The 19,783-nt window shown below is 46.3% G+C and overlaps 1 pseudogene; it reads left to right on the forward strand.

Annotated features, from left to right (window-relative positions):
- Positions 1 to 19,482, forward strand: part of LOC147973346 (putative protein FAR1-RELATED SEQUENCE 10) — a 30,337-nt pseudogene extending 10,855 nt beyond the window's left edge.
- The last annotated feature ends 301 nt before the right edge of the window (positions 19,483 to 19,783 follow it).

Consider the following 19,783-nt stretch of genomic DNA (forward strand, 5'->3'; position numbering starts at 1 on the left):
GGCCTGTTGTAACGCCCTCGATGCAGCTATATCTCCCATGTGTCGAAGCACGACTTAGAGGCATAACTGCATTGAAAGCAATGTTGCAAGTGAGGTAATCTTCACACAACCCATGTAATACATAAGGGAAAGAGATACATAGTTGGCTTACAATCGCCACTTCACACAATACATGAATATAACATTACATCAACCAGATACACACAAGGTCCGACTACGGAACCAAAATAAAATAAGACTACCCCAAATGCTACACAGATCCCCGATCGTCCCAACTGGGCTCCACTACTGATCAACTGGAAACGGAAACAACATAACGAACACAAACTTCATCGAGCTCCTCCTTGAGCTTGGCCGTGTCACCTGCATGGTTTCATCGGCACCTGCAAACTGGTTTTGGAAGTAACTGTGAGTCACGGGGACTCAGCAATCTCACACCCTCGTGATCAAGACTATTTAAGCTTATAGGTAGGGTAAAAGTATGAGGTGGAGCTGCAGGAAGCGACTAGACTATATGGTGGCTAACATACGCAAATGAGAGCGAGAAGAGAAGGCAAAGCAGGTTCGAGAAACTATGATCAAGAAGTGATCCTAGAACAACCTACGTCAAGCATAACTCCAACACCGTGTTCGCTTCCCGGACTCCGCCGAGAAGAGACCATCACGACGACACACGAGGTTGATGTATTTTAATTAAGATAAGTTTCAGGTTTTCTACAACCGGACATTAACAAATTCCCATCCGCCGATAACCGCGGGCATGTCTTTCGAAAGTTCAAATCCCTGCAGGGGTGTCCCAACTTAGCCCATCAGAAGCTCTCACGGTCAACGAAGGATATTCCTTCTCCCAAGACATTCCGATCAGACTCGGCATCCTGGTTACAAGACATCCTCGACAATGGTAAAACAAGTCCAGCAAAGCCACCCAGATGTGCCGACAAATCCCGATAGGAGCTGCACATATCTCGTTCTCAAAGCACACCAGATAGGTCAAGCTACGAGTAAAACCAGCCGTCGAGTTGCCTCGAGGTGGCCTCGCAGGCTGCCCATTTCGGACCAACACTCAGAGGAGCACTGGCCCCGGGGGGGGGGGGGGTTAAATAAAGATGACCCTTGGGCAGGCCTACCCAAGGGAAAGAAAAGGCTAGGTGGCAAATGGTAAAACCAATGTTGGGCCTTGCTGGAGGAGTTTTATTCAAGGCGAACTGTCAAGGGGTTCCCATTATAACCCAACCGTGTAAGGAACACAAAATCCAGGAACATAACACCGAAATGACAGGAAACTAGGGCGACAAGAGTGGAACAAAACACCAGGCATAAGGTCGAGCCTTCCACCCTTTACCAAGTATATTGATGCATTAATTAAATAAGAGATATTGTGATATCCCAACAAAATATCCATGTTCCAACAAGGAACAAGCTCCAATCTTCACCTACAACTAACAACGCTATAAGAGGGGCTGAGCAAAGCGGTAGCATAGCCAAACAACGGTTTTCTAGGACAAGGTGGGTTAGAGGCTTGGCTTAAAAATATGGGAGGCATGATATAGCAAGTGGTAGGTATCGCAGCATAGGCATAGCAAAAGAGCGAGCATCTAGCAAGCAAAGATAGAAGTGATTTCGAGGGTATGGTCATCTTGCTGAGATCCCGCAAGGAAGAAGAACGAGTCCATGAAGGAGACAAACGAATGTAGATGAACGAATCCTCACAAATGCGGCGTTATCAGAACTAACCCGAAGAAGCAACACCGGAAAGAAGCAAACAACATAGTAAACAACCATCACATAAACATGGCATGATGCACAACAAGTATGATGCATGTCTGGTTTAATGATACATGGCATGGCATGGCAAAGTGCAACAAACAACACTACACATTAAGTGGAGCTCAATATGCAACTCCGTTGCATATTGACGAAACACCACATTCAAGTTATTTAGTTCGATCTCATTTATGTACCCAACAATATTAAATGTTGTTAGCATGGCAAGAGGTGAAGCATAATGAAACTATCTATCTAGGCAAGTTTAAATGAGGCCGGAACAACAAAACAACAAGTCCGGAAACTCCTCATATGCATATATTAGGTTTGGTACTGTTCTGCCCTAAACCATATTTTATAGTTGTTATAAACATGCAAAGTGACGCCACCAAGTTAAACTATGCAAAATTCTACCCCATTTACATATAAAGTTTATTAAAATCCGAGCTACGGTTATTTCGTTATGAATTAAATCATTTTAGCAAGTTATTTAAGCAAATTTAAACAAACAGCATTTTAAACATTTTAAACATGTATGAAAGTGGCAAATTATTAATCCACACAAAATTCTAAGCAAGTTTCATATTTAAAGTTTTTACATATGATGCACCGTTGCAGAGTTATTATATGCATGAACATGAGGGACCTTTCTGCAAAACTGTAGTCTCTGGAATAAAAGATTAAAAACGCAGCGCAGGGAAAAATACTATAGGCCGAAACTGGTAGGCCCGATAGCAGCATAGGAGCTGGAACTGAAATTCACCAGACCTCATGGGCCGGCTGGACGCGAGCTGGGCCGGATCTGGAGGCAAGGATGTGGTCCACAGCAACGGAAGACCGGCTCGCGCGGTCATGGTCAACGCATCTGGAGCGTGCGTCGTCCTCCCTGCTCGAACGAAGCAGAGGAGGCGGGCAGGGCAACGGGGCGGTGAGGATCCGAGGAAGGAGGCGGCGTTGGAGGCAGGCTTGCGGGTCAGCGAGAGTCAACGCGGGCGCGACTCCCTCCTGTCGCTCGAAGTAGGGGAAAACGAGCGGGCGGACTTGGCGCGATGCAGAGGAGCTAGCGCGGCCCTGGTCACTCGCAGACAAGGTAGTGGTTGACCGAGGTTCACCGGGAAGACGCAGCGGGCGGCGGACTTGACGGAGCTCGGCGAAGGGATCAGTCATGGCGGCGCCGGGCTTGAGAGGAGGCCGTCAGCCACGGCGTGGAGATCCTCTGGCGCTCGTGCGCGTGCAGGTGTGAGGAGGGCCTCGCCGAGTTCGTTCAGGAGGAGTGCAGGAGGCGCACGAGGAGGGACTTGGCGCGGTCGAGGGCGACGGCCTCACGTCAGGGGAGGTCGGGCGCATGACGAGGTGAACAGCGGCAGGAGGTGGCTCCCGTTTCATGGCGGCACCACCCTGGTGGCTTCCTGCAGAACAGGAGGGAGAGAGAGAGGTGAGCTCGGGAGAGAGAGCAGGAAAAAGAAAGGAGGAGGAGGAGGAGACGGGGAGCGGTGGCATGACCTAGTTGCCGGAGCGGCGAGGCGGCGGGAGGAAGGAGGAGGTGCTCGAGCGGCTCGGTGGCGGCCATGGGAGCTCGTGCTCCTTGCGCGGCTGCACGAGGCAGGGTCTCTGGATCCATCGCTCTGCGTGGGGGACTCGGTTGCCGGCGCGGGAAGGCACGGGATGCAGGGGGGTCGAGCGAGGGAGCAGCAGAGGATGGAGCAGGAGGCGATGTGGCACTGGTCGATTGGATCGATCCGATCTGGGAGGATCCCGAGGTGGATGCGGGAGTGTGGCGGCGGCGAGTGAGGAGAAGATGGGACAACTAGCCTAAAACTTAGGGTTTTGTCTGGTTATATAGGTAGGGGATTTGACGTTAGACTATTTGGTCCCTCCGATAAAATTCGGACGGTCGGGAAAAATAGGCTAGGGAGCCCAAATAAGAAAACGGAGACGTTTTGTAGACGTTTGGGGATGATCCGGATCCAACGGTGACGACTGCCCGGGTCGGGTCCGGGATAGCTTTCCGACGCGCGCGAAGAGGGCCGCGGGCTGACGAGAGAGGTTAGGTAGGGCCTGACGGTGAGTGGTGGTGGGCTGAGAAGAGAGAGGGGAAATCAACCCGACAATTGTTTCCGGAGACCGGAAACGTCCGACGTTTGACCGGCTATACTGCCGCTATTGTTTAACGGTTGGGCTATCAAACGAACTCTGAATGCGATGAAACTTGACAGGCGGTCTATCTACACTATAATAAAACCACACGCCAACTTTCAACCCAATCCAAGAACATCTTCCGGCCACTTATAAAATAATATTTCGGACGTGCCGCGGGCGCGTGCAAGTGTGGCTGGGCTCAGAACGGACAACAGAAGGAACTGGGGGAACCCGGACGGATGCAAGTTTTGAAAACATGATGATGCAATGCACATGATGACATGGCAAGATGAGACACGCAAGCAAATGACATGGCAACGACAGCGAATAACTGGAAGACACCTGGCACATCGGTCTAGGGGCGTCACAACACTCCACCACTACAAGAGGATCACGTCCCAAGATCTAGAATGGCACCGGAGGGAAAACTGAAGAGAAAGAGAAGAGGTAAAACTAAGTTGCTTCTTTGACCAACGAGTGAAACCAAAGAACCTTGCTAGGTTGAACAAATTGGAAGAAATAAAGCAACGGAGGTGAACAAAGTTGAAGACACTCTGTTAGGAAAAAGGAACGAAGAAGAATAAATTCGAGCAGCACTCCGGTTGAAAATGATAGAAACTTGATAAGATGAGAGAACTTGAGCAGAGCGCACAACACTCTGGTTAAATGGATAAGCAAAGAAAAGAACATGATCTTCACAAGAACAAGAAGAAGGTTTGAAGAGAGCAACAACACAATGCCTCCGGAAGAAAAGAGAGAAAAGGAATGGAATGAACGGAGGAGAAAACAACATCTTCTACCTTAAATGAGCTTGCAAAATGTAACGCCCCGAGACCGATGTGCCAGGTGTCGTCCAGTTATTCGCTGTTGTTGCCTTGTCATTGCTTGCATGTCATGCATCTCATATCATGTCATCACGTGCATCGCATTTGCATACAAGTTTATCTCATGCATCCGAGCATTTTCCCCGTTGTCTGTTTTGCAATCCGGTGCTCCTATGTCACCCGGTGTCCCTTTCTACCTCTTTTCATGTGCGGGTGTTAAACATTTTCGGATTGGACCGAGACTTGTCATGCGGCCTTGGGTTACTACCGGTAGACCGCCTGTCAAGTTTCGTGTCATTTGGACTTCGTTTGATACTCCAACGGTTAACCGAGGGACCGAAAAGGCCTCATGTGTGCTGCAGCCCAACACCCTTCCAAACTGGCCCAAAACCCACCAAAACCTCTCCCATCGTCTAGAGCGTTCGATCACGATCGCATGGCCGCAAACCGCACCTCATTTGGACAGTCCTAGCTCACTCTACCTATAAATTAGTCCTCCTCCCCCGATTTCGCGATGCAAACCCTAAAAATTCCCCTCTCGCCCGCCGGACATGTCCGTCCCGGACCGGACGAGATCGCGTCACGCCAAGTGTCCTCGCCGCCGCCATTCTCCACCGCGCGCCGCCGCGGGCCCGCGTGGCCTAGATCCGGCCCGCGGGGCCCGAACCGCCGTCGCCCCGCGCCTGTTCATCACCGCCGCCTAGCGCCGCCCGTCCGCGCCCGCCGGCCGCCATCTCCGCCACCGCGCCGCCATGTCCGCCGCCGTCGCCTGCTCGCACGCCAGCGCGCGTCACGGCAGCCGTGCTGCCCCGAATCCGCTGCAGCTCGCCGCGCGGAGCTCCGCCGCTGCCTCGCCAAGTCGCCGGCGCCGCCCCTCCGCCGTCGCCCTAGCTCGCCGCCGGCCGGATCCGGCCAGATCCGGGCCGGGACGAACTCCCCGCGCCTCCCCGCACCGCTCCTGCCTCAACTCCAGCGAAGGTCCGGCCCCGCCTTGATCCGCGTGCGCCCGGGTCAAACCCTAGATCCGGAGGTCGTTTTCTGCCAAGTCCCAGTAACTTTTAGCTAAGTTCATCGCATCATAACTTTGCATCCGTGGCTCTGTTTTGGGCGTGTAGCATATCAAAATGTTCGTCTCGACGAGTACATCATTTCATCTCACTGCATCATTTTCATTTGAGCTCATCTTGATGCCCGAAATGATGTTGGAAGAGGGCTATGTGAGGAATTTGTCAGATCTGTTTCAGCAAATAGCCTTTTGTCATTTTTGCCATGATTAATGTGTGCATGCTAGGCTCCTGAGCTCTACATGTATTTTGATGTATACCATGCCATCTTTGCAGGGGTGTATGCCATGTATTTTTGTGATATTTGTGGTGACTAGCACAAGCATGCAAAGTAGCGTAATCGTTGATGCTGATTTCAGGGACTTAGGATTTCACAAAGTCCTTGTCCTGATATTGTTTTTAGGGTTTTTATCATTTATGCCACTAGTTGTGTCCCACTACTCAGTTTTGCCACTAGTTGTGTCCCACTACTCAGTTTTGCCATTAGAAGTTACAACTGCTCAAAAATGCCATCAATCCGTGAGATGCTTGCTCAAAAATGCCATTAGATATCTAAAAAATGCCATCGTTCTGTTAGATGTTTGCTCAAAAATGCCATTAGACATTGTTATTTTTACGTCAAACCCGTTGACCATGTTCTATGACAAAAATAAGCCTAGACCCACATGTTAGTTCTCTCTATCTCACAATGATATGTGTGGCCCCACTTGTCAGGAGTAACCAAGCAAATAATTTTACATGAAAATAAGAACGCTGTTGGGATCAAGTGGGCCCCATACTTTATTGTAGTGAGATAGAGGGAGAGCTGGCATGTTGGTTCATAGGTATTTATGTCATTATAACATGGAAAAAGAGATCTGAGATCACAATAATGGTGTTTAGTGGCATTTTTGAGCATGTGTCTAATGAAGCGATGGCATTTTTGAGCAGTTGAAATTTCTAGTGGCAAAACTGAGTAGTGAGACACAACCGGTGGCATAACTGATAAAAACCCTTGTTTTTATGCCATATGTTCATGTTGTTTCCTAGTGGTCCGTGCCTCTTTTGAGGATGATCAGTAAGGATGTTTTGTTAATATGGTGGTGCTCTATCCATCCATGTCTTTGTTTGCATTTATGGAGCACCCTAGCTTGACTCAATCGAGCTCTACTTTTGCTATAAAATGTTCCTGGCAGATTGTTAACATGTTTAGCAATTTTGCCGAGGTTGCTGCTATTGATCCGTGCATGCTATGTTGTTGTTCTTGCCATGTCTAGCTTCTATGCCATGTCTTCTTGATGGGTGTATCCTTAGATTATCATGCAATGCTCTGTAGTGAGTGCATCGAGCTCGTAAACATGCCTACTTGCTAATCTGTTTTGCATGCTTCAGTTTTTCACTAAGTCTGAATCTGTTTGTGTTTTTGCTATGTTCACATGCTTGCAATTGTATTTTCTGATCCCTTTTGGCTCAAGGTCACTAAGGGAGTTTTGTTATATGCTTAGAGTAGCATGCCATGCCTTGCTTTGCCATGATATGTTCCTGTAGCATGTAGTTTTCATGCTCTAAAGATTGCTTCCTCATGATAAATTCCAGACTTGTTGATAATTTCACTAAGTCTGTAACCTGTTATCTTTTGCACTTTTGCCATGCTTGTTTTGAACCTGTTATTGAGTGAATTAGCCGTAGCTCAGTGTTCATCTTTTGTCAAGCATCATGAGTGGATCCCTACCATGTATTTTGTTGCCATGTTTGAGTGATGTAGCATATTTATTTTGATGCATTTAGATGGTCACTTGCTGTTTATCACAGACCGGTGCCTTATTTGTTTTGCTTGCCATTTCCAAACCGTGCATCCGATTCCGGTGATCTTTATATTGATTTCAACCGAAATAATCTCCTCTTTCCAGTGGAACTCTTGGATTTCCAAGTTGAGGCCAGGTTCAATCATTTCCTTTCTGAATCATGCATATGCATCGCATACCGCATCCCGCATGTCATGCCATGTTCATGGGATTGGTTGTTTACTATGTTGTGTGCTTCTTTCCGGTGTTGCTTCTTTGGGTTGGTTCCGATAACGTCGCATTTGTGAGGACCCGTTCAACTACGTCCGTTTGTCTTCTTCATGGACTTGTTCTTCTTCCTTGTGGGATCTCAGGCAAGATGACCATACCCTAGAAATCACTTCTATCTTTGCTTGCTAGTTGCTCGGTCTTTTGCTATGCCTATGCCGCGATACCTACCACTTGCTTATCATGCCTCCTATATTGTTGAGCCAAGCCTCTAACCCACCTTGTCCTAGCAAACCGTTGTTTGGCTATGTTACCGCTTTGCTCAGCCCCTCTTATAGCGTTGTTAGTTGCAGGTGAAGATTGGAGCTTGTTCCATGTTTGGAACATGGATATTTTGTTGGGATATCACAATATCTCTTATTTAATTAATGCATCTATATACTTGGTAAAGGGTGGAAGGCTCGGCCTTATGCTTGATGTTTTGTTCCACTCTTGTCGCCCTAGTTTCCATCATATCGGTGTTATGTTCCCGGATTTTGCGTTCCTTACACGGTTGGGTTATAATGGGAACCCCTTGACAGTTCGCCTTGAATAAAACTCCTCCAGCAATGCCCAACATTGGTTTTACCATTCACCACCTAGCCTTTTCTTTCCCTTAGGTTCTGCACACTCAAGGGTCATCTTTATTTAAACCCCTCGGGCCAATGCTTCTGTAAGTGTTGGTCCAAACTGAGCGATGTTCGGAGCTACTAGGGGCAACTCTGGGCTGGCCCACTCGACGTCTGGCTCATCCGGTGTGCCCTGAGAACGAGATATGTGCAGCTCCTATCGGGATTTGTCGGCACATCTGGGTGGCTTTACTGGTCTTGTTTTACCATTGTCGAAATGTCTTGTAACCGGGATTCCAAGCCTGATCGGGTCTTCCTGGGAGAAGAAATATCCTTCGTTGACCGTGAGAGCTTGTGATGGGCTAAGTTGGGACACCCTTGCAGGGATTTGAGCTTTCGAAAGCCGTGCCCGCGGTTATGGGCAGATGGGAATTTGTTAATGTCCGGTTGTAGAAAACCTGAAGTTGACCTTAATTAAAACACATCAACCGCGTGTGTAACCGTGATGGTCTCTTCTCGGCGGAGTCCGGGAAGTGAACACGGTGTTGGAGTAATGCTTGACGTAGGTTGTTCTAGGATCACTTCTTGATCATAGTTGTTCGATCGTGCTTTTGCTCTCTCTCCTCGCTCTCATTTGCGTATGTTAGCCACCATATATGCTAGTCGCTTGCTGCAGCTCCACCTCATACCTTTTACCCTACCTATAAGCTTAAATAGTCTTGATCGCAAGGGTGTGAGATTGCTGAGTCCCCGTGACTCATAGATACTTCCAAAACCAGCTTGCAGGTGCCGATGATAGCTTGGAGGTGACGCAACCAAGCTCAAGGAGGAGCTCGATGGAGTTCATGTTCGTTTTGTTGTTCCGTTCCTAGTTGATAAGTAGTGGAGCCCAGTTGGGACGACCGGGGATCTGTGTAGCTTTTGGGGTAGTCTTCTTTTATTTTGGTTCCGTAGTCGGACCTTGATTGTATCTGGATGATGTAATGCTTTATTCATGTATTGTGTGAAGTGGCGATTGTAAGCAAACTATGTATCTCTTTCCCTTATGTATTACATGGGTTGTGTGAAGATTACCTCACTTGCGACATTGCTTTCAATGCAGTTATGCCTCTAAGTCGTGCTTCGACACGTGGGAGATATAGCCGCATCGAGGGCGTTACAAGTTGGTAATCAGAGCCTTCCCCGACCTTAGGAGCCCCCTGCTTGATCGAATCGCCGGCGTTGTTGAGTCTAGAAAAATGTTTTGAGTCATTTAGGATTATATATATCGGAGAGTAGGAATTCTTTTTACTCCTCAGTCCCTTCATCGCTCTGGTGAGGCATCCTGACGTAGAGTTTTGACTCTTCTCTTCTCAAATTTCACTAAAAAAATTTTAGGATCACGCGGGTATCTTGGAATCGTTCCGATGGTTTTGTGACGAGAACATTGTTCTTGGTGCTTCCTGACATTTAGGGGTTGTGGCAGTGTCCCGGGGAGTTGAGCTCCGAGGTGTTGTCATCACAATTTTATCGTTGCAGTTCTGGAATACCTGAGTTTCGCCGGCATCGAAAATCTCTTTTATGCAGTCGTTGGTGAGATATCCTCGACGCCACCCAGTACTGGGGCGGGAGTTCGGGAGTATTGCCATAACTTGTATAACGGATGCTTTTCGAAGGTTGAGGTAAATGATTTCCGAAGGTTTCTTGGTTATGTGTTGAAGGATGGATACAGCTGGATGTAGGATTTGCTAGTTTTGGGTGAGATATTATGCTTCCCGTGTATCCCCAACACCTGATTGCATAACCGGAGAGTTTCGGGAGTTTATAAGTAGGAATTCAAGTAGCTCTTAGGATATCTTTCTGACAGATGTATGATATGAAATTGGGGTTCGACGTCTAGTGGTCCGCCTATCCACGGTCGGTTTTACAGTGGTCTCGTTGTGTCTTAAAGAGTCCTTGGCTATGCTGACTTGGGGACGCTTCGTATGTCATGTGCACTGCCATGTACATGATGGTGCTGTACGATCGAGCCCATGTAGGCCCCACCATGAAAACTTCGGACGAAATCTCTATCATATGTTTGTTCCGGCTTATTTTGCAAGCCAATCCTTTGTTTTTGTTTGAGTTGTGGTATTCGAGTTGCTTCAATGTCAAGTGTTGATTCCATACCTTTCCTAAGTGGTGTTCTCATATTCCTATGTGAATTACTAATCCTTCTTGATTATCGAGATTGTCTTGCCAATCCTTTTCACCAGCATGTTTCTCTTCAAGTGGATCCAATCTTTTCAACATCAGCAAGATCAATTATCATTTCTTCTCAACGGTGTTTGTTTCATCTAAACCAAGTGTCTTTGTTTTTCCCACCCTCCCACCCTTGTTTTTCTTGAAGGATTCAGATTTCTTGATCAAGTATCCATCTTATTCATGTGAAGTCTCTTCTTTCTTTTCTTTCAATATTCTTACCTGGTGGTTCTCATGAAGATGGTCTACTAGTTCATCATCCTTCATTCTTTTCTACTCCGGTGGTTTCAATTCAAGCGTTATTGATCATATATTTTTCCTTGTTTCAAATACCTTCTCTTGCCGGCGCACCTCATATTCAGTCATTTCTCGCTATTCATTTGTTCCGGAGTACTGAAGATATCTCGAAAGATTCGCGCTGCCATTCTCAATCGTTCAAGATACCTCAAGGTTGTTTTCTCATTCAAGCCATTTAATTCAACTGGTGCATTCTTCTCTTTTAAATCATTCAACAGTGTTTCTTTTGAGTGGGCCTTAACCCACATGTCTTTTCCCAGGATCTTACCTGACTCTTCTTATTTTTCCCGGAGCTATCTATCAAATTTCTTTTCGAAGTTGACGTAAGAATGATTTATCATCATTCAATTGCCTTTCTCCTAGATCTTTCAAATTCTTTTCATTGTTGGCTCTACCTTTCCAATTTTCATTCCGGAATGCCTCAACAATTCATGGTGGTGTTTCTCATCATCATTCTCTGCGTTTGAAGACCGAAGAAGAGTTTTTACCTCCATATCTTATCCGTTCTCTCAGAGATTCGTGATTCCAGCTTGTTGCCATCCTCTCATAATTATTTTTGATTGTGGGAATTCTTTTCACCCATTCGAAGCAATTCAAGAGTCTTCTCAGTTTGTTATCCGGAGTTCATCAATTCAGGGTTATTCATTCTCAGCTGTCAGTTATCATTTTCCAATCTTACCGGTGCATCGTTCAAGTGATCTGTAATCAGCTCGTGATCTCTTCGTTCTCTTGTATCTAGTTTGTCTCAAGTATCTTCGTTTTTTTATAATTCTTCCCGGTGCTTCTTTATCTTTTCTTCAATCATTTTCAATTCTTACGGTGGTTCTTCCAAGATTTTGTCTTCCTTTGTTCATCATATCAATTTATTCGTTGTTTCAACCCGACCGGTGATTCATTGAAAACTTTCTCAAGTTTGCGCGATATCTCTCTTAATCTTTTCTATGAGAATAAGTAGTATGCCAAATCCGTTGTTTGTCATCAATTTAAATTGGTGAAGCATACGCATAACGTAATCATTATTCTTGTTCATCCAAGTAATTAATTCCCTATTCCAGAGGTTCATCAAGTTCTCGATTCAAGTTGTCCATCTTTCTTTTCCGGAGCTCAAAGTTATTTCAATTATATCATTCCAAAGATCCATCTAATCATTGCAAGGATTCACCTTATGTTTTCAACTCCTCTTTCTTCTCGTCTCCTTGTTCATATCAATCCAATCTATTGTTTCCGTAGTGGTAGAACTTCACCTCATAGTCTTGAGATGTTCTCCATAAGCCCACTACAACCTTGTTCTTTTCGGTGTTGGTTTTCCAACAATTCCGTTCGATCCTTCTCCTAAAGACGTTGTTTTCCTCTCCGTTCTTTTGAATCCATTCTTACAGTCGTTCCAGAGGCTTTGCGATGTTGTCCTTTTCACCCATCATTTCGTGTTGTCAAAAATCATGTTCTTTTCATTCCTATCCATTTAACCGGAGTGTTGTGCCTTTTTGTTCAAGTTCTTTTCGCCTTATAAAGCCTTGCACCTCTTTTCAACCGGAGTGCTGTCTGAGATCTTTCATACCCCTTTTCCATTCATTCAATAGTTCCGGAGGCAGTACGTTGTGATTTCATCAAGTATCTTCTCATCTTATCAAGTTCTTATTCAATTCCTTTTCTTGTCAACCAGAGTGTTGTCCGAGTTTATTCTTCCTTGTTCTTTTACTAACGGAGAGCTTTAACTTCATTCATCTTCGTTGTATCCTTTCTCGAGATGATTTAATCTTTCAAGGTTCGTTGGTTTCACTCATTTGTCAAAGGAGCAACTTAGTTTTACCTCTTCTTTTATCTCTTCTGTTTTCCCTCTGGTGCCATTCTAGATCTCGGGACGAGATCCTCTCGTAGTGGTGGAGTGTTGTAACGCCCCGAGACCGATGTGCCATGTATCGTCCAGTTATTCGCTGTTGTTGCCTTGTCATTGCTTGCGTGTCATGCATCTCATATCATGTCATCATGTGCATTGCATTTGCATACATGTTCGTCTCATGCATCCAAGCATTTTCCCCGTTGTCCGTTTTGCAATCCGGCACTCGTATGTCACCGATGTCCCTTTCTACCTCTTTTCATGTGCGGGTGTTAAACGTTCTCGGATTGGACCGAGACTTGTCATGTGGCCTTGGGTTACTACCGGTAGACTGCCTCTCAAGTTTCGTGCCATTTGGACTTCGTTTGATACTCCAACGGTTAACCGAGGGACCGAAAAGGCCTCGTGTGTGTTGCAGCCCAACACCCTTCCAAACTGGCCCAAAACTCACCAAAACCTCTCCCATCGTCTAGAGCGTTCGATCATGACCGCGTGGCCGCAAACCGCACCTCATTTGGACACTCCTAGCTCCCTCTACCTATAAATTAGTCCTCCTCCCCCGATTTCGCGGTGCAAACCCTAAAAATTTCCCTCTCGCCCGCCGGACATGTCCGTACCGGACCGGACGAGATCGCGTCACGCCAAGTGTCCTCGCCGCCGCCGTTCTCCACCGCGTGCCGCCGCGTGCCCGCGTGGCCCAGATCCGGCCCGTGGGGCCCGAACCGCCGTCGCCCCGCGCCTGTTCATCACCGCCGCCTAGCGCCGCCCGTCCGCGCCCGCCGGCCGCCATCTCCGCCACCGCACCGCCATGTCCGCCGGCGTCGCCTGCTCGCACGCCGGCGCGCATCACGGCAGCCACGCCGCCCCGGATCCGCTACAGCTCGCCGCGCGGAGCTCCGCCGCCGCCTCGCCAAGTCGCCGGCGCCGCCCCTCCACTGTCGCCCTAGCTCGCCGCCGGCCGGATCCGGCCAGATCCGGGCTGGGACGACCTCCCCGCGCCTCCCTGCACCGCTGCTGCCTCAACTCCGGCGAAGGTCCGGCCCCGCCTCGATCCGCGTGCGCCCGGGTCAAACCCTAGATCCGGAGGTCGTTTTCTGCCAAGTCCTAGTAACTTTTAGCTAACTTCATCGCATCATAACTTTGCATCCGTGGCTCCGTTTTGGGCGTGTAGCATATCAAAATGTTCGACTCGACGAGTACATCATTTCATCTCATTGCGTCATTTTCATTTGAGCTCATCTTGATGCCCGAAATGATGTTGAAAGAGGGCTATGTGAGGAATTTGTCAGATCTGTTTCAGCAAATAGCCTTTTGTCATTTTTGCCATGATTAATGTGTGCATGCTAGGCTCCTGAGCTCTACATGTATTTTGATGTATGCCATGCCATCTTTACAGGGGTGTATGCCATGTATTTTTGTGATATTTGTGGTGACTAGCACACGCATACAAAGTAGCGTAATCGTTGATGCTGATTTCAGGGACTTAGGATTTCACTAAGTCCTTGTCCTGATATTGTTTTCATGCCATATGTTCATGTTGTTTCCTAGTGATCCGTGCCTCTTTTGAGGATGATCAGTAAGAATGTTTTATTAATATGGTGGTGATCTATCCATCCATGTCTTTTTTTGCATTGATGGAGCACCCTAGCTTGACTCAATCGAGCTCTACTTTTGCTATAAAATGTTCCTGACAGATTGTTAACATGCACTACAAGAAATATGTCAACTTGTGACCTTCTGTTAGTGACCCTGGAAGAATTGGTCATAGATCTATGACCATTTCAGACCAATTGGTCAAAAGTTGTTCGGGGGGCTCCAAAACCTAAACTATAACGGCCATTTTGGTCAGAAAGGTCGTAATTTCCTTACACGAAATGGTCATAAAGCAGATAGCACTGGTCTGCTGCCTTATTTCTAGCTGATCATGACTAATATAGATGGTCATAACCTTGTAAATTGTGGTGGGTTGCTATGACTAAGCGCCACATCATCAGTTTTGCCTATGTGTCATGTCCATGTGGCAGTTTTTCCCCTAGGTTGTGAAGCAACCTATATTTCTGTCATTCCCAAAATTCCCAAAAAAATCTCATAAATTCTTTGGGTCATATCTTCATCAAATATGTAAAAATCCTTCCTTGCCTAGTTCAAAACTAATTCAACAATATTCATTTTCCTATTCTGTTCATGACAGCACTTTATGAAGGAAGTGCTATTTATATATTCTTGATTGCCCTCGGAATTTTTGGGCACTCTTTCCTATCCAAATAATTACCGCATGACAAAATTCAGCTCCACTTGCCTAGCAAATCTTCCTCGGCAAATTTCCAAAGTTTTTGTCCACCTAGAATCATTGTGAAGGAAGTACCTTTTTTATATATCAAAATGACATGAAATTTATACAGTTCCTTCATATGCCCAAATTATCACCCTCCTCCAAATTCCAGCTCAGTCAAATCATCTATGTGAGCCCAGATTCAATTTATATTTTATGGCCAAATTGGCATGTTGCAAAGCAAGTGTTATCTAGACCCCTCCTATTACCCTCAAACTTTTTGGGCACTCTTCCATACCCAAATCATTGCCACATGATAATATTCAGCTCAATTTTCCTAGTAAATATTTCTGAGGAATTTTTCAAATTTCTACCTCGAGAGAAGCTTTGTGAAGTAAGTACTAGCTAGGCTTACCCAAATGATCTGAAAATTTACCAGCGCATGACCATACCTATGTAACTTACCTACACCAATTTTTAGCTCATTTCATTCATCCAATCTCTCTCACTAGTTTTCCCAAGTTTCTGTCCATAGAAGAGAATTGTGAAGGAAGTACCACTTTGGCATTTCCAAATAGTATCCATTTTCTACAGTGGTTTCCTATGCCCAAATAACCATCCTCCACCTAATGCCAGCTCAATCCGTTCATTATTTTGAGCCGAGCTTCAACATTCGTAGTTATGTCCAGTGTGGTAGTTCGCAAAGCAAGTACCACCTAGGCTCCTCCTTTTGAGCTGAAAATTTGTGAAGACGGTCTTCTTAGTAACTGATCATCCTCAGCCAAAACTCACACCCATTAGCCATGTACATTTCCCGTACCGCTAATCAAACACTTGGCTGTTAATTCATGTTTGAGCATCGATCGGTCTCCTCGTGAGAATCTTGTGTTGTAATTTTCTTCCTAGCACCAACCTGGGGAGTGCCCAACCCACTAGACATGCCTAGGCCGCCCAGAACGCATGGCAACGCCACGGTCACGCGGTGACCACGCGGCGGGCATGCGAGTTTACGCGCTCTAGAGTTGGGGCCCTCGGCCGCCGCCCAAACCTTGACGTATCGCCACCAAACCATGTATTTATGATTAAATAGGTCCTTATGTAACTAGAAATGATTTTTGGAAAAAATAAATAGCAAACTATGAGGCAGCTGCAGTTCAAATTTGACCCGCTTCCAACTGAATCGGCGGAAATTTGTCTTTTTCAGGAGAGGTGGATCAAAATTTTTTACACCCAACCATTTTGTCAATTGTGCATTAAATATGGCCTAGTATTTTATAAAAATGATTTGGTCCAATTTTGCAAGAATTATTTGGTAGTTCCTTCACAAAAAACCTCCTTTCAAGCACTCGAAAAATGGAAAATGGTTTTTTCGTCCAACGAAAATGAAAACTTCCTTAGACAACATTGTTTGCCATTCCAATATGCACTCTTGTGCACAATATGAGATCATTTGAACAAACTATGCCATGAATGTGGCCGTAAGATTGATCATTTGGCTTGAAAGCCATTGATCTCCACACATGATAGCTCGTTTCTGAGAACACTTTTTTATAATAATTGCCCTATTACAAGTTTGTTATTTTTCTTAGGAACTTGGCCACATATGATGACACAATGCGAAGGTTTCCCAATTTTTTTGATTTTTTTTGAATTTTTTATGCCCGTTTCAAAATGCGGTCAAAACGGCGGGAATGACCGTTCCTAGCTAGTAGTTGAATCTTGGAATTTTGTTGGTGTTTCTCTGATTAAAAAGATACTTATGTACCTAGAAATGATTTTTGGAAAAAATAAATAGCAAACTATGAGGCAGCTGCAGTTCAAATTTAACCCGCTTCCAGCTGAATCGACGGAAATTTGTCTTTTTCAGGAGAGGTGGATCAAAACTTTTTACACCCAACAATTTTCTCAATTGTGCATTAAATATGTCCTAGTATTTTATAAAATTGATTTGGTCCAATTTTGCAACAATTATTTGGGAGGTCCTTCACAAAAAAACCTCCTTTGGGGCACTCGAAAAATGGAAAATGGTTTTTTCGTCCAACGAAAATGAAAACTTCCTTAGGCAACATTGTTTGCCATTCCAATATGCACTCTTGTGCACAATATGAGATCATTTGAACAAACTATGCCATGAATGTGGCCATAAGATTGATCATTTGGCTTGAAAGCCATTGATCTCCACACGTGATAGCTCGTTTGTGAGAACACTTCTTTAAAATAATTGCCGTATTACAAGTTTTTATTTTTCCTAGGAACTTGGCCACATATGATGACACAATGCGAAGGTTTCCCAATTTGTTGATTTGTTTTGAATTTTTATGCCCGTTTCAAAATGCGGTCAAAACGACGGGAATGACCGTTCCTAGCTAGTGGTTGAATCTTGGAATTTTGTTGGTGTTTCTCTGATTAAAAAGATACTTATGTACCTAGAAATGATTTTTGAAAAAAATAAATAGCAAACTATGAGGCAGCTGGAGTTCAAATTTGACCCGCTTCCAGCTGAATCAGCGGAAATTTGTCTTTTTCACGAGAGGTGGATCAAAACTTTTTACACCCAACAATTTTCTCAATTGTGCATTAAATATGTCCCAGTATTTTATAAAATTGATTTGGTACAATTTTGCAACCATTATTTGGGAGGTCCTTCACAAAAAAACCTCCTTTTGGGCACTCGAAAAATGGAAAATGGTTTTTTCGTCCAAAGAAAATGAAAACTTCCTTAGGCAACATTGTTTGCCATTCCAATATGCACCCTTGTGCACAATATGAGATCATTTGAACAAACTATGCCATGAATGTGGCCATAAGATTGATCGTTTGGCTTGAAAGCCATTGATCTCCACACGTGATAGCTCGTTTTTTAGAACACTTTTTTAAAATAATTGCCATATTACAAGTTTGTTATTTTTCCAAGGAACTTGGCCACATATAATGACACCATGCGAAGGTTTCCCAATTTTTTGTTTTTTTTTGAATTTTTTATGCCCGTTTCAAAATGCGGTCAAAACGGCAGGAATGACCGTTCCTAGCTAGTGGTTGAATCTTGGAATTTTTTTGGTGTTTCTCTGATTAAATAGATACTTATGTACCTAGAAATGATTTTTGGAAAAAATAAATAGCAAACTATGAGGCAGCTGCAGTTCAAATTTGATCCGCTTCCAGCTGAATCGGCGGAAATTTGTCTTTTTTACGAGAGGTGGATCAAAACTTTTTACACCGAACCATTTGGTCAATTGTGCATTAGATATGTCCTAGTATTTTAGAAAATTGATTTGGTCCAATTTTGCAACAAATATATTATAGGTCCTTCACAAAAAAACTTATTTTGGGCACTTGAGAAATGGAAAAAAATATTGTCGTCCAAAGAAAATGAAAACTCCCTTTGTCAATATTGTACGCAAATCCACGATGTAAACTTGTGCAAAATATGATATCATTTGAACACATATTTGATAGGACTTTCACAAAAAAATCATTTTGAGCACTGAAAAATGGAATGAAATTTTTATCTTGAATTGATCACGACCAATTTATATGGTCATAAGGTCATCAAATGGTTTGCTGCGTTCTGATTGGTCCATGGGCATATCACGCGGATCACGCATCAACCACCGTCGGATGCTTCCGCATCCAACGGCAGCCCTCACCCTTCACCCAACCACAACCCAACTACCCAAACCCTAACTCAGATCCTCTCCCCTCTCCCCCGATCCACTCCCGCTGCCGCCTCTCCCCTCTCCCCCGATCCACTCCCGCCGCTGCCTCTCCCCTCTCCCCCGATCCACTCCCGCCGCCTCTCCCCTCTCCCCCGATCAACTCTCGCCGCCTCTCCCCTCTCCGCAGACTGAGAGAGAGGCACCACCGCAATGGAGAGAGGGGCGTCGCCGTGGCTGGCTTGCTCGCAGGCGCGTGCGTGCGCCGCATCCACCTACCCAAACCCTCCCCAGATCCCATCAATCCCCTCCTCCCATCGCACCCCTCCTCCCCCCATCTCCTCGCCGCCGCCATCAACGGCGCTCCCCTCGATCCCTGCCACTGCTGTCTCCCTCCCTTAGATCGAGCTCCCCCTCCCCTCTCCCTCCCACCTCTCGAAGCTCCCACGTCCCACCGCCGCACACCGTGCTCCTCTGCAGCTTCTACGGCGACGCAGCCGCCGCTGACTACTCTCGTTCCTCCTTCCTCCAGCACTACTCTCCAACCTCACCTCTCGCTTCGCCGTCCCGCGCTCACCGGGGCCCTGTAGTGCCGCTCAGTCCCTCACGCTCGGGCCCAACGAGGTCGTGCACGCACTCACCAGCACACCCATCTTCACCGTCTGCAACTCCAGCAACGCGTTCGTGCTCGTCTCCGACCCCGCCACTGGTCTCCGCTCCATCGGTCTCCTCTGCTTCCGCTCCAAGGACGCTGACGCCCTCCTCTTCGTCCGAGGTCGCCGGAACCACGACGGCCGGCGCGCCCGTGCGTGAGGAGACGACAAGGACCCCGACAAGCCATGCAGGGCCAGCAAGAAGGCCGCCGCCCCAGCACCAGCAGCAGCAGTACCCCCAAGGTATCGCCCACACGCGCGCCCCGATCCCACCCCCTCCCGATTTGTGAATTGCTTGGTCCCGATCTGACTAATGCGTCGCTGCAATGTTCCGTCAGGGACGAGACCACCAGCGCCCACCAGGATCTCCGCCGCTGCACCTTGGTAACGATTGCGTGAGAAATCACCGCAGGTGGGAGGCTGCATCTGAGGCTGAGGAATCAGGTGCTAGATTGTAGTTC

The sequence above is a fragment of the Triticum urartu genome, chromosome 5A (genome assembly GCF_056163025.1).
Source record: "Triticum urartu cultivar PI428250 chromosome 5A, HENAU_Tu73, whole genome shotgun sequence".
NCBI lineage: Eukaryota > Viridiplantae > Streptophyta > Magnoliopsida > Poales > Poaceae > Triticum > Triticum urartu.